The sequence below is a fragment of the Podarcis filfolensis genome, assembly GCF_964270895.1.
Source record: "Podarcis filfolensis genome assembly, chromosome: 8".
NCBI lineage: Eukaryota > Metazoa > Chordata > Lepidosauria > Squamata > Lacertidae > Podarcis > Podarcis filfolensis.
In genome coordinates, this window is record NC_139611.1 from 68,717,995 (window position 1) to 68,741,956 (window position 23,962).

The following is a 23,962-nucleotide window of genomic DNA, read 5'->3' on the forward strand; positions in this document are numbered from 1 at the left end:
CCCCCCAGGTTAGTGGAGGGGGGGGGAAGAGGGAAAAGTGACTTTATTTCTTCTGGGAAAAATAGAGACAATTATTGAACTCCTGGGAACGGACTGCCAGGTTCACTAGAACTGTTGCATTGAGAGTTGCACTATTTATAGACATTGTAACTTTTTAATGGTTAACTCTGCAAAGGAGATACTTGTTGAAGGTCTTCTCTGGACTTGAAACTGTTGCTTGTTTTTTTTTTGAGGGGACTTAAGAAAGTTGGAAAAGATTTTTTATTGTAACTCTAATGACTGCTACAGTGTCCCCCTAGAGGAACATTGAAGCGGAAATGACTGGCAGAATCCGAGACCTGGGAGAAGAGTTGGTGGAAGAAGACTGGAAGAAATTTAAAGACTATCTTCAGAAATACTGTAAAATTAATGAATGTTAAAATGATGTTGCATTGAAAATAAGTGGCATTAGCAACAAAGTTAATAAGAATATGCAAAAATGAATTGATAATGGATGAAAATATAGAGTTATAATATGTTAAGATACAGAGTTAAGATAAATGAAAGAGGGTAAGGATTTGCTGATTTGATTATTTAAATGGGAATATAAAAAGGGGAGGTGTGAGGAGGCCAAGGAAATAAGCTAATGAGTTCAAAGTTACAAAAAACGGATTTGTTTTTAATTCTTTTTTTAGCTATTTGTCTTTTGTCTTTTGTATTTTTATTCATCTTTATTCATCTTTTTTCTTTTTCATGTATTTCTCTATGTTCTTTTTTTTGTATCCTTTTCTTATTATATGACCTTTTTTCATTTTGTAAACTTATGTTTTTGTGAAACTTCAATAAATATCTTTTTTAAAAAAATTAAAATTAAAACCCACTGTTCATATTATGTTTTCTCACAGCCAGGGCCTTTATAGCAAAGGGCGGGTAAGAAATCTTATCACTGAAACGTCTCTCCTTCCTTGGGGACCAGCGGCCTTGTGTTCTTCTCTTCCTTCCTCGCTTGGACGATCAGAGCAGCAGATTCCCAACCAGAGTCTGGAGCTGGTTAGGGAGAGCCTTGGTTGCACTTTCCCTTTCTCCCCGAGGCGTTGGCCAACCCTAAACCCCTTTTTGATGAAGGTTCTCTCGCCTGGATTGACACAGTGACCTGGCACTGGGTGGACGAGAGCGAGGGCGCGCGCGAACCCAGGGGAAAGAGGAGGAACGACAGCCGTCGGTGCCAAGATTTTGCTGAGCTCAGGCGCGCTGCCGCTGTAGCCAGCCGAGCAGAGGCTGTTGACATTTCCGGTTGCAATCCCGCAGCCAATTGGCGATCGCCGGAGCAGCGAGACACGGAATATGAGAATTTCGTCCTGCTGAAAGAGAGAGAGAGAGACGGGCAAGCAGGGAGGGAGGGAGGAGGGAAGCAAGAAGAGAGAGAGGACACCCAGGGCTCAACTCCTATGAAGATGGCCTTGGAAAAAACGCTCCCCGCGGCTGTATAATGCATTCTGCACATGCCCGGAAGCTACCTCGAATTTGAAAACAGATTCTGAACAGGTCTCCAAGTTCTCTATGGCGCTCTCGCCCACCTACTGCGGTCAACGGGCTCAGCAGACGCCCACCAACCCCAATTAGATGTGGTCACTCTCCAGGGCTGAGTTTTGGTGCTGTTGGAAAGCTGTCCCCCAAACCACCGCTTAGTGCCCCTCGAAGGGCTCCGAGAAAGCTTTGGCGTGGCCGATGCACTCTGCACGCGCTCCGGGGGCCCATCCCCTCCCTGTCTTCTGGGGCTGAGCTTTGGGCTCGAAACTAGGTTCGAAGCCTAAGGATTGCTGGGGAGGCCTGGGATTGAGGGATACACCCACCCAGCTACCCAGAAAGATTGGGCGTTTGTGGGGTGAGTCCAGTCCGGTGGTGGCTCGGCCGCTCGACGTGTGGCGCCGGAAGAGAAAGATGGAGCGGCCCTAGGGAGGCGTCGGAGCACGTGCCCAGAGAGCAGCTCAGGTCTTCGTCCGTTCCTTAAGGCGCCTCGGGCGGCACAGGGGCTTCGTGGCTTCTTCCCGGGACGTCGTTAGGGTTGCTGAACAGTACAGAGGCGGAGATCCGAGCGCAAAGCGCGCGCTGCTCCACTAACTATCCTAGCAATAAAAAGTGGACGGAGCTGGCGCATCGGTTTGGATCGCGACGGGTGGCGTGGCGGCTGATGTTGGTTCTGGTGGCCAAATTTGGAGAGGCGGGGGAAAGAGAAAGGGGGAAATCCCCTCAAAAAGCACCTCAGCCTCCTTTTGACAGGGTAAGTTGTCCTTGAGTAGGATGGTTGGTTTGCAACAAGAAATGAACCTAAACCAAGTGGGTGGGTGGGGATAGCAGCGGTCATTTTAATTGTCCCCCACACAATGAAAATGGGTGTGTGGACACGACGGAAGTAATCCTGTGTGTTGGTTTTGACTGCGTACACACCACATACTTAAAGAAGGATATTGGGAACTGTAGTTTGTTAATGGTGCCCGAAGTGTAGTTCTCTAAACTAGGCATTAAATGTGCGGTGGGTATAGTTCTTTTCGTGTGAGTGCCGATTAATGCTGCAATTTTACGCACACTTAGCAGAGAGCAAGTTCCATTAAAGGCATTAGGATTTACTTCTGCGTGGACATGTATAGGCTCTTGTTACACGTACAGGATTGTGTTGTAGGGCCGCATACCAATAGGAGGCGACTGAGGATAACACCAGCAGCTGGGTGATACAGTTCTTAAACAGCGCAAGCCTAGTCATGCCTACTCATACAAAGTCCTATTGAATTCACTCAGGAGTAAAACGGCAATCCGATGCACGGTTACTTTGGAGGGAGTAAGCCCCGTTGAACTCTGCTGCAAGGCAACTCAATTGCGAAGCAATCCTCTGCGTGGTTACTCGGATCGTAAACCCCATTGCACTTAACTACCAGGTAAATGCGCATAGGATTTCAGCCTTGTAGTGCAAGGCTATGTATATTTACTCGCAAGCAAGCTCCACTGTGTTCAGGAAAACTTACCCCATAGTTAAGCGTAATACGTGTAAAAGCATGAAAAAATTCTGTGGCCAAGCCAAAAGAGATACAAGCGCAATTCTATGCGCGCTTATGCATAAGCAAATCCCCACTAGTTTGCTCAATGGACATTATTCTTCAGTCAATGCGCAGCGTGGTTGCGCCATGAAGTTGGATTGGACCCTTTGAATACAGCGGGGCTTCCTTCCGAGAGATCAGGCGTGGGGATCGGCCTTTTGCTTTTGTTTTGTAAATGGACACAATGAGGCATCGTAGCCTGAGCCTTGCACTGGAGGAAGTCCGCTACCACCAGGGCAATCGTGTGCATGCCTACTTTGGAACCAAGCCCCATTGAGTTGAGCGGGGTTTGCTCCCAAGGAAGCGGATGTCGCCTCCTTCTGCTTTGAAGTACAGTACACTTCCATTGATAAATATCCAGAGGGCTCGACTGCTGAGGGTTTGGTGTTTTGTTTTCAATAATAATAAGGAAGTTGCATCAAATGCAAAGGGAGCTTACTTCCAAGTAGAACTTGAGTGGAAAGTCTTCGAGACGGCTGCAAAAGAAGGAGAAAGTAACGCATTCGCTTCCCCGGCTCCTCCCCTCGCCACCCACGGTGCCCGCTTCTGGCGCTGAGTGGCGTGGCACTTGCTTGGGTATTTTAGGCCAGCCAGCCAGGCAGGCCCCCCTCCCTCTCCACTAAAAGACCCGACACCCTCCACCTCCGCCGGCCTCCCTTAAAAGGCTAATCGGTGTACTGTATCTTTAAAAGGTTCAAACCTCTTTCCAAAAGGCCTAGAGATAGCCGGGGGGTGGGGGAAGGAGAAAAAAAAATGAAAAAGCCACCGCCGCGGAGATAGACGGAGAAGCTCGGCTGTTTTGCCTCTTAGAAGCAGGGGAGGCAAAGGAAAGCAAGCAGCAATTCCGATTGTGATGCGGCTTCTCCGGGCGGAATTTATTCCTCGCTGTCCAGAGGCGGCAGGAAGAAGCTTCCGCGTGGGCTCCTTCTCCTTCTTCTCCAGCGTGGATTATTTTTATTCCGAAGAATAACAGAGGAGGATTGGTTCCGGCTGGAGCATGCTCACAAACTGCACGATCTCCCATGATTAAGCTTGCCTAGGGTGTTGTGATCCCCCCCTTCTTCTTCTTCTTCTCCTCTCCCCCCCTTCCCTCCTCTCTCTTTCCCACATTGATTTTGTTTTGAAGCTGAGCTACAAACCATCAGGGCAGGGTTGGGGGGGACGACCTGCCTTCCCCCTTCCTCCCTCGGAGAAGGAAAACATCGCGCGCCTTCTTCTCCCAGCAATATGACATAATAATCCCCATCCCCGATCCTCCCTCCCTCCCTCCCTCTCCCCCTCCACCACCTCTTTTTGAAACAGGTGTTATTAAAAAGAATAGGAAATAAGCTACCCGGCAGCTCAGCGGAACGCTTCCTCCAGGAGGGGAGAGCGAGGCTGCAGAGCCTCTCAGGAAATTGCCAGCATCGTGAGAATAGCAAAAGTGGAGGGGATCGGGCTCTGCTTACAGCCAGACAGCCAAGGTAAGGCGATGATGTTTCGCCCATTTATCTCGCTGCCCCCTCGTGCCGTTGTGTGTGTTTTGACTATTGCTGTTGCTGCCGCAGCCGCTGTTCCTCGCTGGTGGAGGGAGGCAGCCGCAGCAGCAGCAGATTCCATTTTGCCTGGGCTTCTGAAGAGGTGTCAGGTTGCTTTTCTTCCTTTATATTTATTTATTTTAACAGGACGCTCCTCGCTGCCTTTCGGGACTGTTGTCAAGTGTGTGTTTGTGTGTGTGTCTCCCCTGGGTGGGTTTGAGCCTGCGAGGTGGCTCCTCTTGCAGGGCTGGTGCCTGGGTGCCTGAAGTAACCTCTTGCGGTGTCAATCGGCGGCTGTTAACCCTCTCCGCGCCTTGCGCCCAGGAAGGCCTGCGCAAAGGTGGTGTTGATGTCGGTGGTCTATAGGGGGCTGGAGCGTGCGCCGGGGAGGGCAGCGGGGTGTGTGTGTGTTGAGGGAATGTTTGAGGAGGCCTGCTGGCCACAGGAGGGCCAAAAACAGTCTCAGGTGGGCGAATGATCTTGCAAAAAAAAAAAAAAAAAGGGGGGGGGGAGGGAGAGAGAGAGAAGGAGGCAGAGAAGTGAGGCACACCAAGTTGCAAAGTGACCAGGCCTCCCTATGCAGCTTCACTTGCAAATATGTGCAGTTTTTCCCCTTGCATACCGCTTGCGTGCAGAGAGGCTGGCGGTGCCTTTCGCCCTGTGCTTGTTGGGGAAATGTTGCCAGGAGCCTGCTGCCCTCCGCTGCTGCAGTGATCTATCTGATCAAGGAGCCTTGTTGTGGATGCGCTGCTCCTCTGCTTGGTGTAGCCAGGCTTCGTTTATTTTGCTGGTGGGTCCGAAGGAGGTCTCTGAGTTATGTGGTTGTGTCTCTTGGTGTCAGGAAGGGTGGGCAGCTGCTAGTTCGGTGGGGGAAGGCTAAGGTTTACCTGGGGGCAAATCTCACTGAATGAATGCATTGGGGTTTACTTCTGGGTAGGCATGGGTAGGATGGCGCTGTAAACTCCTCTCCCTGCAGCCCCCCATGAGTTGAGTGCAAATGACTGACCACAGAGGAAGTGTTTCCCTCCTGCTGGTTGTATTTGGGTTGCTGAGCGCAGATGTGCGGCCTTGGCTTCAGTGTATTGCACCCGGTGGTGGCTTCTGACTCTTGTACTTCATGCCCTATCTCTGTCCGGGGACCCCTGTGTCTCCCCCCCCCCCAATTGGCCCACCACCAAAGCTGCTGGATATGATCTTATCCAAGAGACATCTAAGCAGCATTCAGACATTTGGGCTTTGCATTCACCGGGGGTCGATTTCCAGGATCTTGCCCTGTGGGAAGATGCTCCTAAAAGCCCTGCAGAAGGAGATGGCAACCTTTATCCACCAACCTCATGCAGTACCTGCTTGACTGCCTATCTTTACCCATGCATGAGATTCCTCCCCCCCCCACCTTCCTTTTCCCTGCTGGGTTTCAAGGGAACTGCAAAGCTGTGATTGCAGCAGTGACTGCAGAGGGCTGTTCTCAGTTGGAGGTAAAAAAAAAAGGGCACCCGAGTGCACAATCTGGCAAGTCGATTGTTGGGTGGTAATTGGCCCAGTTATTACATAACAACAGAGAGGCAGATGCAATGTAAGCAAAGTGCTACCTTATACTGTATTGGACTAATGAGAACTCCATATAAGAGAAAAAGGGGCTTGTTTTTTTTTCTAATCAGTTAACCATTTCCTGTTGGGGTTTACCATTCACATGACTGTGAACGACAGGGGATATACAGTGGTACCTCTGGTTACATACACTTCAGGTTACAGACGCTTCAGGTTACAGACTCTGCTAACCCAGAAATAGTACCTCGGGTTAAGAACTTTGCTTCAGGATGAGAACAGAAATAGTGCTTTGGTGGTGCGGCGGCAGCAGGAGGCCCCATTAGCTAAAGTGGTGCTTCAGGTTAAGAACAGATTCAGGTTAAGAACGGACCTCCGGAATGAATTAAGTACTTAACCCGAGGTACCACTGTATTCTGCTGGCAAAACGAACGTCCCCAAAGGCGCTTTTAACAAAACAAATATAGGCTTATTGTTGTCCTAACCTTCATATAAAAGTCACCTGAGCCTATTGTCTCCGCCGAGGTGTTCATTACGCTTGGTAAACAAGGAGTAGGCCAGGGATGTGGATCATGTGACCCTCCAGGTTTTGGACTGCGAGTTGTGCCACCCCTTGCCATTGGCCCTTCTGGCTGAGCCTGATGGGAGTTTTGGCCTTGCAGGTGTTGTTAGACACCAAGTTCCCCCATCCCTAATCTAGGCAAATTTATCACATGCTTAGTAACAGAGTGTAAAACCACATTTGGTAGAAGGTCACAGTCTGGCTGCTAGCATTTGGGTCTTCATCAGGGGAAACATTTGATGTTGGTTAGCACCTGTGTCATTAAAGATGCCTTTAAAAAAAGTTTGTATTGCATAGTTTAAATGATTGCCTTGTTCCTTTTGTTGAGCATAAACCCTCCCAAGGAGTTGGATACAGCATGAAACCCATTGGACCTCTTGTAATGCAACCTGCCTCTGCAGTTATTGGTATTTGTAGATTTTCTGATCCATTGTAATGTGTGCACTGGATGGTGCAGACCTTTGGCCAGGGACATTTACATAATTTATTTGTGTGCCGATTTTCCACTCCCCCCACCCTAAAGAACCATGCTCAAAGCGGCTTGCAACAAAGAAACAGGGATGTATTTCAAATAAACACAACAAAGTCAATTTCATAACAACATAGCAAAATAATAGCATAGTAACAGTTTCATAATAGCATAGCAAAACAACAACAACATCACAATGGTTACTAGCCACAGTGATAGCAACTACTGTATTTTTCCATGTATAAGACTAGATTCCCCCCCTAAAAATTAATATCAAAAATTAGGGGGCATCTTATACACGGGGCCATCTTCCCCCATTTTCTTAAATCTGAGTCCCCAAAATAGGGGGCATCTTATACATGGGGGTGTCTTATAGACGGAAAAATATGGTATATGCATATTATGAACGCATAAGTGGAGGACTCCTGCATCCAGGATAAGCTGCCCCCTTGCATTTTTGTAGCCAATAGTTGTGTAATTGCTACTGCTGTCATTCCATGAGTTGAAGGGCAGGTTGCTAACCATTCAGGTCATGAGGTAATAAGGTCCATGAAATTGTTCTGATGTCAGCTGTGTTCAGTGAGTCCCATGCCTGAATTCTGAACCACAACTGTACTACTTCAGGGGAATATTATCATTTTAAAATAACTTCTTAGTTTCGCCAAAAGGAACTGAATACAGTGGTACCTTGGGTTAAGTACTTAATTTGTTCTGGAGGTCCATTCTTAACCTGAAACTGTTCTTAACCTGAAGCACCACTTTAGCTAATGGGGTCTCCTGCTGCCGCCGCACCGCCAGAGCACGATTTCTGTTCTCTACCTGAAGCAAAGTTCTTAACCCGAGGTACTATTTCTGGGTTAGCGGAGTCTGTAACCTGAAGCATGTGTAACCTGAAGCATATGTAACCCGAGGTACCACTGTATGTCCCCATTCTTAAGATGGGACAATTAATTGCTCTACACACATTAATATGTTTGAGTCACAGCTTTGTGTTTCTTAGTTTCGGCCCCTAGATATGCGGGGGTTGAGTCACCCATTTCTTCCTCTCTCTCTCTCTCTCTCTCTCTCTCTCTCTCTCTCTCTCCATCCATCCACACCATACGCTTAAAAGAGTCATGGCTTCCCACACAGAATCCCGGGAACTGTAATTTGTTAAGGGTGCTGAAAGTTGTCAGGAGACCCCTATTCCCCTCACAGAGCTCCTGTTCCCAGAGCTCCCCAGGAAAGAGGACTGGTTGTTAGACCACTCTGAGAATTGTAGCTCTGCGAGGGAAATTGGGAATCTCCTAACAACTCTCGGAACCTTTAACTAACTACAGTTCCCAGGATTCTTTGGGGAAAACCGTGGCTGTTAAATATATATAATAGTGCTTTAGGTGTATTGTATCATATGAGCTCTGTGCTGCAGAGCCCACCAGGAGCCATATAGGAGTTGTGTTCCATCTTGACTTGCCCGCCTTTAAATACCTGCAGACGAACCTTGCATCCTCCCACTTCCTGTCCTCCTCTCCAGTTTCCTGTAGGAACATGGCTGGCATTGCCATGGTAACATGGCTGTGCTGTTCCTTCTGCTGACTTGGCTGAGGCCCATCATTACCATGGCAATGGAAGACATGGTGGCTCTTTTGCCATTGGCCTAGTGTTCCAGGGGACTGTCTTGGTCCACCAGGAGAGGATGGAATTGGGGACAGTACACTGTTTTTGCTACACTTGGTGCCACAAAGTTTCAGTTATCTGCAAAAGGTAACTGCACCGTCCTCTTGTATGCATGGGTGTTATTTTATCACTGCTATGCCCCGGGGTTTGTAAAATGGTATCATACCCTCCAACACTTTGAAACCAAAATATGGGAGACCAGCTTCCCATTCTTTTAACTGTGAGAGCATGGCCACCATTTTGGTTGCTGTGAGCTCCCATCAGCACCAGCCAGCTGGTGCTAATGCGAATTGTAGTCCAAAATATTTGGAGGGCAGCAGTTTGCAGAAGGCTGGAGTAGTAGTGCTTAGAGTGTCTGATGAGGACCTAGGACCAGAGAGACCCAAGTTCAAATACCAAGTCAGCAATGAAGTGGGTGACCTTGGGTCAGTTGGTCTCCTCCCTTGCTGAACCCACCTCACAGAATTTGTTGTAAGGATGTAAAATGTAATCCATAGTAAAGCAAATAAATTCCTTTCCAAAGTAACTCAAATTCTGTCTCACAAATTGTTGTGACATGTACAATTCGTGCATTGGCTTGTATTTATTTTACATAATTTATTTTGTTTCAATAGCTCTGGGAAGGTACAATCTAGCTATGAAGTCCTTGCCACTAAAAGCTAGTGGCATCTTTAGCTTCTGCAATTTCCACAAAAACACTCCACATATGGTGAACCTAACTCAACATCCTTAAGGGCCAGAAACTGGTAGCAAACAAAAATAACAACAATAATGAAAACTTCACAGGATGCTGTGTTTTGCTGTTTATAACGCTGTGATTATGTAGCATGATGGAAGAATCTGTGCAGCCTTGAGTGAGTAGCCACTCCTTGTTTCTTTATTGTTTCCATTATTTCCCTAAACAGCTGGCGACCTGAGTTTGGGAAACCCTGGTCTAACCTAACAAAGTGGAGGTTTGCTTGTGGTTCAGTGTACAGTGATTACACTGAATCACAGGTGAAACAGCACATTGTGCATTCCAGCTAAGGGAGGTTTACCTGTGATTCAGTGTAATTGCTGAATATTTCTTCTCAAATATATTGTAGGCTTAGGTACATAGAAATATAGGAAGCTGCCTTATGCTAAGTCAGACCATCTAGTTCAGTATTGTCAACACGGACTGGCAGCAGCTCTCCAGCATTCCAGACATGGAATCTTTTCCAGTCCTACCTAGTGATGCCAGGGATTAAAGCGGGAATCTTCTGCATGTGCTCTACCACAGAGCTAAGTTCTATCCAAAGTCTCTGCGTTCTGTCTAGCACCGAACAACGGTGGTTTTGCAATTGATTTCAGCTGGCAGAAGATTGGGCCCCAGTTTCTTCTTTTTTCTCTCGTAGAATAACAGTGACTTTGCTTGATGATGCTCCTTAGGCATCCATGTTCCCTAAAGTATTAGGAAAACATTAACTTGGAACATGGTTGTGCAATTTTGCTTTCTGACTCTTTGACGAAGTGACAAGCTGCCTTTTGTGTGGCTTCGAGTTTGGCAAAACAACCGTCATCTTCTGGCAACGGCGCTGCTGGGTCAGAAAGTCTGCAAGTGTCTTATTGCTCCACAAAACCTGAGAGCCTAAACTGGAAGCCTTGCATGCCAAGTGTCACATCCTTTAGCCAGAAGAGACCGCGTGATGTCAAATGGCTCATGACTGCCTAAGTTCTGGTCCATCAAAAGAAAACTGCTCCGGGTTCATAGCAGGGGCAGTCAGAATGAGGGCCACTAACTGACTGCTGATTCAGGACTTTAAATTGTGCTCTTATATCAAATTTCCTTTTCTGCGTATACTGTAATGTTTTACTGTTGCTATGGCCATTGGCTAATGCGAATAAAGTTTTATCTATCTAAACTGCTCCGGGTGGTTAGAATTAAAAGTTCATCCCTGATTCTGGATGCTGCTCCAGCAGACACTTCTGTTTCCTTACTCTGATGAATGGTAGGACGGGCCCCTTTAGACAATTGATGGGCTCTCCTTTCTCCTCACACTAGATCACACTGCAAGCAGCCTCCTCTCAGTTTCTGTATGGGTCATGTATACAATGGCCCTATCAACAGTTAGGTTCTGCTCATTTCCTAGGAGAAAGGAGGGTAATATGGTGAGCGGACCAGTTTTCTATTTCTATTGCCAGAGACAATATGCCTCTGAATTGCTGGGTAAAGCAAGTGTGAACAGCGCTGTTCCACTCACATCACGTTCCTCATGGGCATCTGGTTGGCTCTTAACTTTATGTATTTCTCCTTGGGCTCCTTGGAGGAAGGTAGAATATGTGTAATTAATAATCCAATTATAATCCTGAGCAGCTCTCTACCCCTATTTCAAATGGATGCTCCATTGTCAGTGTTACCCATAATCTTTTTCTTCTGAGGGTGGTAGGGGTGCGTTAGGACAAATGTGTAAAACAGAAAAAGTTATGGATGGTGCTGCAATTCAGGAATCTCCCGGAAAGTCAGTTTTTATAGGGGACACTGTGGGGGGTGGGAAACTAAATTCCAACTCATTCGGTTGGAATGCAACTCGCTAACATAAAAGTGAAAGCATGCCCTGACAATGCCGAGTGGAAGTGCTAGCTGTGATTTTGTACATCTTGAGTATTTATTACCGTGTTACATAACAGAAGCGTGATGGGAAGGAAACACTTTTTTAATTCCGAAGTCTGAATATCTTCCTAGGTTCTGTAAACACTGGCTGCCTACCAAAGTCCCAGATTTTGAAACTGATATTAACTCTGCAAAGAGCAGATAATATTAATCTAATATCTAATCATGATGGTCTAATAAGAAAGCTGGTAATACAGGGTTGGATCTTAAGCACTGTTTGCAGAAGGAAGGTGGCAGAAGTAGAAGCTCTGTTAAGAACACCCTTTTCAACCATTAAGAGGAAACGAAACTCCTTTGAAAATCATTGGGGTAAAGGAGGAGAATAAATTTCTCTAATTCTTTTTTGTGTGTGGTCGGGCTGTTGGTGGGGGGCTAATATGAGGTAGCCAAGAGTTTCCCAGTTTTTCTTACCCCCTGCTGCTTTCAGTGGTGGAAGGCAGTTTCTGCCCTGCTGGCAATTGGAATGCACTGGGAATCTCTTCCCAGCTGAAATGTGTTGGAAACCACACTACATTACCTTGTGTTCTCAAGGCAGTCCAGGAAGTGTGGTTGGTGGGAAGGAGCACAAGATTCTCTCTGCAGTTTCCCATCATCCACGCTTACTAGTGAGACCCAAAGAGATAAGTGGTGACCTCCTTTGGAAGACTGGAGAAATTCCAAGCAAAACAGCAGAAAATTGATTGCCGTTTTCCTAGGGGGTAATACTGTCAGAAAACAGGAGGGAGTGGGAAATGTTGGTCTCCTGGATGGGGTCTTCTCTTTCCCTCTGCATTTCAAGAAGCCTCTCCTAAGGGTCCGAGGACAAAGTTGACTGTGTGGCATCTAGAAGAGGGAATGCTTGTAAGCGCTGAGTTGACCTTGACTGTCCATGATATGGACTTCTCTTTGCCCATCACTAGAGAATTAGCATAGAGCCTGCTCACCACCACTGTCTATGGTGTTCAGCAGAAGCTGCAGAGACACCATCAACCAACTTGTCCACAACCCTTGAAAACTTATATTGGGAGACAAGTCTTATTTTATAAACATTTGAAAAAGGCAAATATGGTTAGACCTCCCGTGATTTTTAAAGGCAACATGACCTATGGACACTATAGGGGTGGAAAAGAGATCAGTGGCAGATCTGCACATGATTTGCAGGTTGAGAGTCATATGTTCAAGCTCTAGTATTTCCAATTTTGAGAAAGGCTCTGGTAACCAGTGATGAGACAGAGAAAGACCTCTGCCTCAGACCTTGGAGAGCTACCATCTGTCAAAGTGGACTAGGCTAGATGCATAAATAGGCTGACCTGGTATATGGCATCTTCTTACTTCAGTCCTTGGGTTCTTCCATGTTGCTTTCGTTGGATCCTTAGGGATTTTGTTGGTGTACTTGTCACTAGGTATGGGTGAATCTTTATTCGCCCCCCCAACACAATCTTAAATTCAGTTTGGTACATACCCATATAAGTTTGGAATATATTTTCTTAAAAGAAGTCATACAAATTCAGCCACACTTTTTACTATGCAATTCCCCCTAATATAATGCAATTCTGTATGCTGTTTCCCCTAATGTAATGCAGTTCCGTGTGCTATTTTCTCCAATATATGCACTTTTATGCACACATATCTGCATTTTTATACACTTGGAGAACTGCACTGTGGAATTCTGAAAGGTGTGAATTTAGAAGGTAGCAGTATACATATTTTTCCTAAATCAAATTTCTCTTGTTATACCTGCATGCCCATCATGTTTTCTCTCTGAGTTGCCTGCAAAGGTTATATTGATGTTTGTTTTAGCTGCATTTATACCCCACCTTTCTGCCAGGTGCTCAAGGTGGTGTATTTTGGTATCCAGGTGCTTTCTGATACTCTCACTTGCTTAGCTTCAACCAGGTGGTTCCATTCTGTGCAACCTTCAGACTTCTCCTTCCAGGGGCCAATGAGGTTGCATGGCCTCATGGCCTATTTTATTTAGAAGCAAGGAAGAGAGAGGGCAGGGCAGCAGCTGTCTGCATCCTACGCTATGACTGTACCTGGAACAGTAGGGGCATTGATACTTGTGAGTTGACAGGGTTCACTCCTAGGCTTACAAATTGCCACTCCTCTGGTTGCCTGGGCAAGTGAGAGTTGCCCCCAGGTGCTCAAAGATTGGGGACACTTTAGGATTAGAGGCTGAGGCTTTATTTTTTAAAGAGCACAATTGGTGTAGATTTGTGTTGGGCTAGTAACATGCATGGCGAGACACACTCTCTTCAAAGAAAACTCTCACCACAAAAATATCCTGTCATTTCTCCATCATTCTTAGATATTGATATACTTCTTTTGGTACCTGAAATGAAAATTTGAAACTCCTGCTGCTCTGCACTTTGTTAATGATAAGAGTTGGAGGTGAGAAAATATCATGTCCTCTGTAATAGCAATTGCTTTGGGTTAAAGGCTGGTGGTGGGTGGCGCTGTGGTCTAACCCACAGAGCCTAGGGCTTGTCGATCAGAAGGTTGGCAGTTCGAATCCCCGTGATGGGGTGAGCTCCCGTTGCTCTGTCCCTGCTCCTGCCAACGTAGCAGTTCAAAAGCATGTCAAAATGCAAGTAGATAAATAGGTACCACTCTGGCGGGAAGGTAAACGGCATTTCTGTGCACTGCTCTGGTTTGCCAGAAGCGGCTTAGTCATGCTGGCCACATCACCCAGAAGCTGTACGCCAGCTCCCTTGGCCAGTAAAGCGAGATGAGTGCCGCAACCCCAGAGTCATCTGCGACTGGACCTAATGGTCAGAGGTCCCTTTACCTTTACTAAAGGCTGCTTGGCTTCTTCAATGTTTTATCCCCACCCTCCCACAATCATGCATATTCATGTGCAGGAGACTCTGGTGGACTTTTGCCTTCCTCTGTCTCCAGCCTGAGATATGGATCTATCTAGAGATGCTTTGCTAAACTTGTTTTGCCTTCAATTATTGAGTGTTGGATTCCCTGCTCCTTGTTGCTTGGGTGTGATTATTTCTTGGACTACTCATCGCTATTGCAAGAGCCACTAGGAGTGATAAAAAACTGCGGCGGTGGGGCATGGGTGAAATGAAATTGCCTTGCTTCCGGTAGGAATGTGACAAGTGCCGGCCAGAAGTGTGCAGTTACTGCAAGATTTGCTTTGCCTCTGTAGCCTTTGGAAGCAGCCCGATCTGTTTTGGATCCACTCTGTGTCATTCCAGTTCAATTCTTTACTTCGGTCCTCATCTGGTCTGCTAAATCCAAGCTCTGTTTCATTTCCACCGTGAGTATAATGTGGAATCTAAGCGTGGATATAGCTTGCTTTCCTTTTCCCATTTGAAACTTGTAGGCAAGGCAGCACAAAGGAAACCCCACATAGAGCACATTTTTGCGTTCAAACTTGTGCACTGCTTTGATAAGCTTGTGACAAGCACTATATAAATACTGCAATAAAGCAAGGAATGGGAAGAAAGAAACCCATTTTGTTGCCAGGGTTGCAATATCCAAATGATGGAGTTAACCCACAAAGTAAAAATCAAATTTCTCATTTCTCATGCTGTCTTTGTGCCTGAATTCTGCTGCTGGATGCGGCTACCACATTTGATCACCGCAGAAGATCCATCCATGCACCTTCTAAAACTGTATGGGGAAAAAATGACATACCTGCCCTTCAGAGGAGCACACCTGAAAAATGATCCTAAAAGCTTGAAAATAATAATTGTGCAGTCAAAGTCCCTTACTGCCCTACACAAGCTCGTAATTTTGCACAGGGTACCACATTTGCCAACTTGGGGTAAGGAGAGATGCCCTTTCCAGGATACTCCATTTCTGTTTCCCCTCCCTGCAGTGGACACATAGTATTAGCCACAAGCTTTTTTTAGGATCTCCCCCCCCCCCGTTTTGTTTTTAGTTTCTTTTGGAAGGGTTACTTTTGCAAATCTTGGGATTCTTTCAAATCTTCTGGCACTCCCCTCTTGTGCGATTTTTGGCTACAGAAGGGTCAGTGTTTGGAGACTTGAGTTTGCTATTGGGACCTATGCATTAAGGACGCTGTAGCCCTCATACAATGGCAACCACTTCCGGAGGGTCCCACGACCACATTTTAGCATTTTAAAATCACGACTAAGCGCTGAAGCTGTTTTAAGCTGCTTAAGCCAACCTTAAACCCCCAGATCAGCTAAACAGCTTGTACCAATAAAATGGCTTAGAGTTTCCTAAGCACCTTAAACAGATCTAAAGCTTTAGTATAAGACTGTGACCAAACTAGAGCATGGCGTTTAGATTCTCGGTGACACCAGAGGGCCTTACCCAGCTAAGCCAACTAATTACAGAACTGAGACCCTCTCCCCTGGGTTTTTAAAGGCCAGATGTTTAATCAACCAAAGGGATGCAAATACACTTTGCAAGTCTTTATACGTGCTTAACCCAGCCCCATATTTAACTGCAGGAGTAGCTGAATGTTGCATACAAATTCTCTAGGAGCACACTGTTGGCCACTGTGAGAACTAGATTCGGTGACTAGATAGGCCTTTGGTCTGATTCAGCAGTGCTCTTCTTATGCCATGTTCTTAATAGTCCCTGGCAAAGACCTGGGCTCTGAAGCTCAAGCTTTCTGCTTCCAACAGCAGCCAGTCAAGTGCCTATGGGAATTCACAATGCAGACTTCGAGCCAGTGCCTACTCCCTGGCCTTTGTCCTTTTCACCTGGTCACTGGAGATAGACTCCCTGTGAATATGGAGGCTCTATATAAACTGTTGAGGTGGATAGTCTTTTTGAGAGACCTGTCCACGAATCTGTCCGGTCCTTTAAAAAAGCCATCTAACGTAATGCCATCGCTGTAAGTTAATTATTCACTGTCTGAAGTAGTACTCTTTTGTCAATCCTGAATGTGTTGTCAATTAACTTAATTGAGTGACTGAGAGCTATGTTGTGTTGAGAGAAGGAGGAAAAATTCTCTCTGTGCTGTCTGAGGGCTAGCCATAGCCTTATAAACCTACATAATACCTCGGTTTTGTTTTCCTCCCTGTTGTATCTATACATTATTGTTATGATTAATTATTATTTGGCGTTGTTTGGCCAAAAGGACCCCCAAAGCTGTGAAAATATATATTAAATTACAGCAGCGGTTCCCAACCTGTGGGTCCCCAGATGATGTTGGACTACAACTCCCATCATCCCTGAGCTCTGGCCTTGCTAGCTAGGGGTGATGGGAGTTGTAGTTCAACAACATCTGGGGACCCACAGGTTGAGAAAGGCTGAATTACAGTAAAAGCATGATATTATAAATATATCTATGTATTACATTTATATCCCCCCTTTTCCTTCAAGTTGGGAGTTTCTCCCCCTTTCCATTTTATCCTTACAACAGCCCTGTGAGGTAGATGGCGACTGGCCCAATGTCACCCAATGAGCTTTTATGGCTGAGGGGGGATTTGAACTGTGTTCTGCTAGGTCCTAGTCTAGCACTCTTAACTATCAAACTACCCTGACTCTTTCTTTCACTTTAAACAGTAATAATACAGTAGATCAACCATCAATCAGATACACGAATGGAAGGTGACAATATCAGGAGATAAGAATAAAATACACCCCCCCCAATGCATCAGAAAGTGAGGAGGGACTAAAACCCCACACACACTACAGCCTTTGCAGTGTCATCTGATATGTATCTACTTAGTCCCACTGAGTTCATTGCAGGAGGGCCGCAGGTTAGTGGTAGATCACATGTTTTGCATGCAAAAGGTCTCAAGACTCAAACCCTGGAGTAGGGGATTCCCGGGAATATCCCCTGCCCAAAATCTTGAGGAGTTGCTGTCGATCATTGTCAACAATATTGGGGACTGGGGATGGGGGGTGGGAAGAGACATTTGATTCTGTTCATGCTGAAAGGCAAATATATCAAAGCTGCACTTTTCAAAACAGTAGGAGAACTGAAACACAGCTGTCCTTCGAAATTTGCACTGGAACAAATTTTGCGATGCAGCTCTGGAGCCAAACAGTTCTTACAGAAATGCTAGGTAAAAAGTAGGGGTGGAAATGAAAGTTTAGTGAAAATGGCTTACAGAAATGCATGGTATTAGGAGAAATTGCTTTTAAAAATGTATGCACACACAAAAAAGGGTTATTAGAAAAAAATTGTGCTAAAATACCAAAGAAACTTCATTAGGGTTTTCTTTGGGGGGGGGGGGAGCGAAAATCACAAATTGCTGCAGAAATGTGGAGAACTGAATTTAAGATGGGGGTGGGAATAGAAATTGAGAGAACCAGAATTCACAGAGTCTTACACTCCTACTAAAGATTTGATTGACCAGTGGTTTGACTTGGTATCCAGCACCTTCATATATTCTAGTACAGTGGTACCTTGGGTTAAGTACTTAATTCGTTCCAGAGGTCTGTTCTTAACCTGAAACTGTTTTTAACCTGAAGCGCCACTTTAGCTAATGGGGCCTCCTGCTGCTGCCGCGCCGCCGAAGCACGATTTCTGTTCTCATCCTGAAGCAAAGTTCTTAACCCGAGATACTATTTCTGGGTTAGCGGAGTCTGTAACCTGAAGCGTATGTAACCTGAAGCGTATGTAACCCGAGGTACCACTGTAAGCCCAAATCCCAGAAAAGTATGTGTGGGATTGTGACCAGAGTTGACCCTGGGTGAAATAGCACTCTGGACTGGGAGTAACCTCACCCCGGTCACTTTTGCAGTATTCCCAAGTTGTGTGACTTCTGCAGATTGCAAAACCTAGCAGTGTAAAAGAGAGGCCCTACTGGTCTCACGAGATGCCCTGCAATACATAGATGATACCAAAGTTGAACAGCGTCTTCCCAAATGTCTGGGCAGCACTACGGACTCTCCTGACATTTCCAGATACAGCTGTCAGTGGTGAAGGTGCTTCCTCAAACTTGAAGCGCATCAAAATGTACTGGTTATCTGTTATGGCGGGTGAGAGGCTCGCATCACAGGCTAGCCAATCCATTCTGACTGACAGCTCCTGAAACCTGTTTTTCCTCAGCCACTCAGCTGCAGTTTGCACAAACCAAAGCTTTACAGGTTCACTTTCTGCATGGGGTTATTGCACTAGGGCAGCGGTGGGGGAAAGCTTTGGCATGTTAGATGCTGCTGAACTAAAACTCCCATCGGCCCCGGCAAGCATAGTCAATGTTCAGGGATGATTGGAGTTGTAGTTCATCAACATCTGAAGGGTCAAAGGGTCTCCACATCTGCACTAAGCAAGACGATGGAACGATTGCAGGTTTTACCGTACTTTTGCTTAGTTTTGTAGCAATCAGTTTTTGGAAGCGTTCTTTATTTCAGGAAATCCATCACCCGAGATAGTAACATTTTCATCTACAATTTATTTTAACGTTATCCCATTTTCATGCCTTCCCTGCTGAGTTATATTGAAGTGTTAGTTAGCTGCTGTTTATCATTTTAGGCAAGGTAGATTGACAGCCTTGACAAAATTTGTTTTTGCAATGAAATAAACATTCCCCATCACTTCAGGAGGGTATTTTGGATTTGTTACATTATTTATCTTCATAATGTGGACAAGGTGGTTGCATTTTTATCTTTGAAAATAATAAATAAAAATTATAAAGGAAATAATTTTTAAATTGGTCTCTTAGAGCTCTATCTCATTATTGCTGCTTGGTCATGTCAATTCAGTCAACCCATGTTCCGCTAATTTTTGACAAAAACAAAACAGAAATTTTCTATTAAATATATACAGTGTGTGTGTGTGTGTGTGTGTGTGTGTGTGTGTGAGAGAGAGAGAGAGAGAGAGAGAGAGAGAGAGTATATATACACTTATGGAGGGTGTCTTAGGGGCTGTATGATGCTGTGGATCTCTGGGGCAAAGAGGGAAGTCTCTTCTTGGATGCTTTTCTATATTTCTGGCAGAGAGCTCTGCCACTGTTGACCTTTGGCCATTGTTACTTCTGGAGATGTAGAGAAGAATAGACTTTATTTGCATAGCCAACAGGTCATAGCATCAAAGTTTTAAGTACTGAGATTATTTTATGATAACTATTTCCGTAATGTATTTTTGTTTTTGTCTGTTCTTTGATGCTTCTGGGGATGTAGCAGGGGAACATTTAGAGCCAGGCGATGCAAGACATTTACCTTTTCTGGATTTCCTCCTGCACCATTCCAGAAGATCAGCCTTGCAACTGGTTTACTGATTTCCCCTTCCACTAGAACAAATAGAAGAGAGATAATACCACCCAAGAAAGCAGAAAAAGTTAAAAAGCCACCCCACCTCCCTCGTTGGTGATCACCTGTCCAGGATTTGGACTTTGTGGTTCTTTCCTTGTCCTGTTGAAGTTCATATTGGAGATTAGTATCCAGACAACTTGCAGATGAGGAGTGGAGAAGTTGGATTATCGTCCCTGACCATTGGCTATGTTGACCAGGTGTGATCAGGGTAAGAAGGCAACAACATCAGGAGGGCTACAGTTTTCCCACCCCTGCTGTAGATGATTTTTGTGTGTGTGTTTTGGTTCTGGTTTTGAATACCCTACTTTCTTCACTCTGTCTCTTTGCAAAGAGTACACTCAACCAGCAATGAGCTCAGCTTGCCACCTCTGCCAGTTTGGTGCCCAGGGTGAGCACCCACCCCCAAAGCTGGCCCTGATTGGTGCTTTAGAGTTGACGGAGTGGAAAGTGGTCTAATCCTCTGATCATTCTTTTAAAAGCTGCTTTAATAATTTAATAATAATAATTTATTATTTATACTCTGCCCATCTGTCTGGGTTTCCCCCACCACTCTGGGCGGCTCCCAACAGAATATTAAAAACATGATAAAAGATCTGACATAAAAAACTTCCCTAAACAGGGCTGCCTTCAGATGTCTTCTAAAAGTCAGTTAGTTGTTTATTTCCTTGACATCTGATGGGAGGGCGCCCCTACCGAGAAGGCCCTCTGCCTGGTTCCCTGTAACCTCACTTCTCCCTTTTGTTTACCTTCTTCAGCTATGCAATACTGTTTTTGAGATGGGGAAACTGGAACCGAACACAGCATTCTAAATTTGGCTGGACACGGATTTATATAATGGCAACATACTTGCTGTATTTCACTGCAAGAAGAGGCAGCGTAATAAACGCTTTCTTGAAATGAGCTAAAAAGGGCATCTCTTCCATGCAAGTCACAATGAAGAAAGGATAGTTGGATAGAAATTCATTATGCTGTCTTATTGGTCAGCTGTGACTGGCAGTGCTAGAAGATGCAGTATTAGTGCATGCCAATAGCAAATGTTGGGAAAAAAAGGTTCTCCTTACCTCAGGTTAAGTATTTATCAATCTGTAAAATGAAAAGAGATGCATTGCAATCAGAAGGGTTGGACACTGATAACTGGGAAATGTACCTGAACTTATTTTTATTTTTAAAATATAGAAGAACTGAATGTGAAGCCAGGTGTTTAATAGTTAGACCTTGCATGGGGATCTCAGGGCCAATATGACGCTGTGTGTGTGTGTGTGTGTGTGTGTGTGTGTGTGTGTTTTAAACCCACCTCCTAGCATTCAAGCCATCTGTTTTCCATGTTTAAAATCCAACAGATGGAAATTGCTGCTTGAGATGGATGGATCTGTCAATTTCAGTCCTCTCAGTTTATGATTCCCCCCCCCCCCAGTCTTACATTCAGCTCTCCACATTTCCACTGCAACTTGTGATTATTATTTTTTTAAAATACCCCCCCCCCAATCCTCTAGTGTTTTGGTGTAGATTACTCCTAAAAATCACATTTTTGTATACTCTTGCACATTTTTGCAACAAATAAGAAAGCATTTTGGTATGTTGCTCTTACACATATATTCATTTTTATGCACACTTTTACCTAATGTGTGCATATATGTAAATATTTTCGGGTTTGAGAAGTGCATCACAAATTTATGGATATGTGCAGTTTTGAAGGCTTGCTATTCTCATTGTGTTTTGGAAAAGTGGAAATCTGATAGATTCAGTTTTAAATGTAAACTGAATTGAATTTCTCTCCTGTTCCCCGTGCCCAGCCCTACTTACTGCTGTTCCAAATGGGCCTGTCCTCTCTTCTTAGCTCTGTAGGCATACAGCCGTGCCTTATATAAAACAAAATCCCCCTGACAATAGCATAATGCATAGTATTTTAGTATACAGTGGTACCTTGGTTTACGAACTTAAACCGAAACTGTTCTTAAACTGAGGTGTGCTTTCCCTAACGAGGCCTCTCACTGCTGGTGCCCTTCTACCATTCGGATTCCGTTCTTAGACCGAGGTAAAGTTTGCAAACTGGGACACTACTTCTGGTTTTGCGGAGTTCGTAAACCGAATCGTTCATAAACAGGATTGTTCTTAAACTGAGGTACCACTGTGCAGTGGTGCCTCAGGTTAAGTACTTAATTCGTTCCGGAGGTCCATTCTTAACCTGAAACTGTTCTTAACCTGAAGCACCACTTTAGCTAATGGGGCCTCTTGCTGCTGCCGTGCCGCCGGAGCACGATTTCTGTTCTCATCTTGAAGCAAAGTTCTTAACCTGAAGCACTATTTCTGGGTTAGCGGAGTCTGTAACCTGAAGCGTATGTAACCTGAAGTGTATGTAACCTGAGGTACCACTGTATAGCTGTCTTATGTTTCCATTAGCCTGCCCCTGGCGGTCTACAAAATTCCCTTTGGACAGCAGTTACTACAATCCATTATAAAAGCATAGCAAATAAGGATTTTCCCATGGAAGAGGATTCCTGATGAGAACTTGTGAGACCCTGGATGCAGTCCCCGCTTTGGCTACTGCCAATTAAAGCTCTTTCACGGTACATGCAGAAGGCTCTGATCCAGGGGTTGTTTGCAGCATTTAAACACAGTTTTATTATTCCGAAATCTGATCCCTTGATTTCAAAGCATAAAAGAAACAGAGATTCCTTAAAAAGCTCTTTACCCTGAGGGTCCATACTTTTTTGGGGGTCTGAAGAGTCCCAAGTCCATTTACAAATCTGGAGGAAGGCATGAGTCCAGCTTCCTTTGGCTCCAAGCACATGTTTCCAGTTAGGTGGTAGAAACAAAACAAGACAAAAAGCAGCAAACAAGAATGGGCCAATCCAAGATCTTTCGTATCCCCAAAAAGAGATTCAGGTGGAAAAACAAAAACAAATTGGAAACAGAGCCCTGTACGATATCATCTTCACCACCACCACCATCACTTACCTGTCTTTCATTCTCAGGTTCCAGGGCAGGTTACAACAGTTGAAACACAGTGTTGAAAACAGTTTAAAATAGCCTGCAGTCAAAGAAATAAGGTGGGTCCTAAAACGTAGCTTGCTTCTGATGCTTCATGAATAGGGCTGCTGATGGATGGGATAGCTGATGGATTAGCTGATGGATCAGATAGATAAACTGTTGAAAAACAGTTTATTTTGACTACTTAAGACTTAAATAACACTCGGTTTGTTGTTATCTTTTAAGAATTCCTGTTAATACTGGTGCCTTAGCTGAAGGTGACAAGCATCCACTTACAAGAGACCGTTTGTACTGTCTGTGATGGATAGAAATTGGAAGGGTTATATCTATCTATCTATCTATCATCTATCTATATCTATCTATCATCTATCTATCATCTATATCTATCTATCATCTATCTATCATCTATCATCTATCTATCTATCTATCTATCTATCTATCTATCTATCTATCATCTATCCATCTATCTATCATCTATGAACTGTTAATTTTTCTGATTCAGAAATTTATGTGGATTCCATTGAGTAAAAGCCACACAACTGATTGTCTACTGCTGCAACCCCATTTACCTGGGAGGAAGCCCCACCGAATTCAACAGGGCTCACTTCTGATTAGACATCATTAGGATTGTGCTGCAAAATTTATTTTAAGCAAGTGAGCTTTGGACACCACATGGCATTTTCTTTAAAGAACTCTATTTTTCTTTAAAAAGTAATAATACAATAGGCAGGTATCTATCTTTCCCCCTTTCATATTTACTGATAATTGCACAAGTATTGGGGGGGGGGGAATTCCCACAGAAAACCACTGGATATTTGGGCCGTAAAACTGAAGCACATAAGTACTATTAAAAATCCCAGCTGTTGGAAGTTTCCATTTTGGCTTTCTTACCTCTGAAAGAAATTGGTCCCTCTTGTCTGTGGTACTCCAAGAAAGACTGGCAATGATTTATTACCTAGAGTTTTCCATTCCTTTTCAGTTCTGGTGTGTAATCTCTCATGCTTTAATTGTAAGCATGTTTATTTGGAATTGGGTCCTATTAACTCAGCAGAATTTTATTCCAAGTAAGATCTTGGCTGCAGATTGAGAGATTTGTGTTGACGTGCACCTTCTGTTTCCTTTTTTGCTGTCTTGTCTGGTGTGCACATTACAGTCACAAATAATAAGAGTGACAGCCTGCTGGACTGGACCAGTGGCCCATCTAGTCCAGCATCCTAGTCTCCCAGTTGGCCAACCAGATATGTATAGGAAGAGCTAAAGCATGATCTACATGATCTACCCACTTGTGATTCCCAGCAAATTATGACTTAGAATGAGCGTGTGGGTTCCTGGAGAGGAGATTGTCGC

General features: G+C 44.8%; 1 protein-coding gene and 1 long non-coding RNA gene across 7 annotated transcripts in view; one reads left to right on the forward strand and one right to left on the reverse strand.

The window, feature by feature from the left end:
• Nucleotides 1-889: 889 nt before the first annotated feature.
• LOC310769214 lies at nt 890-4,510 on the reverse strand. Its single transcript, XR_014551534.1, has 3 exons — nt 4,405-4,510; nt 3,511-3,547; nt 890-2,105 (listed from the first exon to the last, which is right to left on the reverse strand). It is a non-coding gene; the product is annotated as an uncharacterized lncRNA (long non-coding RNA).
• Nucleotides 3,627-23,962, forward strand: part of HIVEP3 (HIVEP zinc finger 3) — a 240,192-nt gene continuing 219,856 nt past the window's right edge. For 5 of the 6 annotated variants that reach the window (XM_083626698.1, XM_083626700.1, XM_083626696.1 and 2 more), the window contains exon 1: nt 3,627-4,534. The gene's annotated coding sequence lies outside the window, so the exon portion shown is untranslated. The remainder of the gene's footprint in view (nt 4,535-23,962) is intronic. The other variant, XM_083626701.1, reaches the window with a different exon arrangement.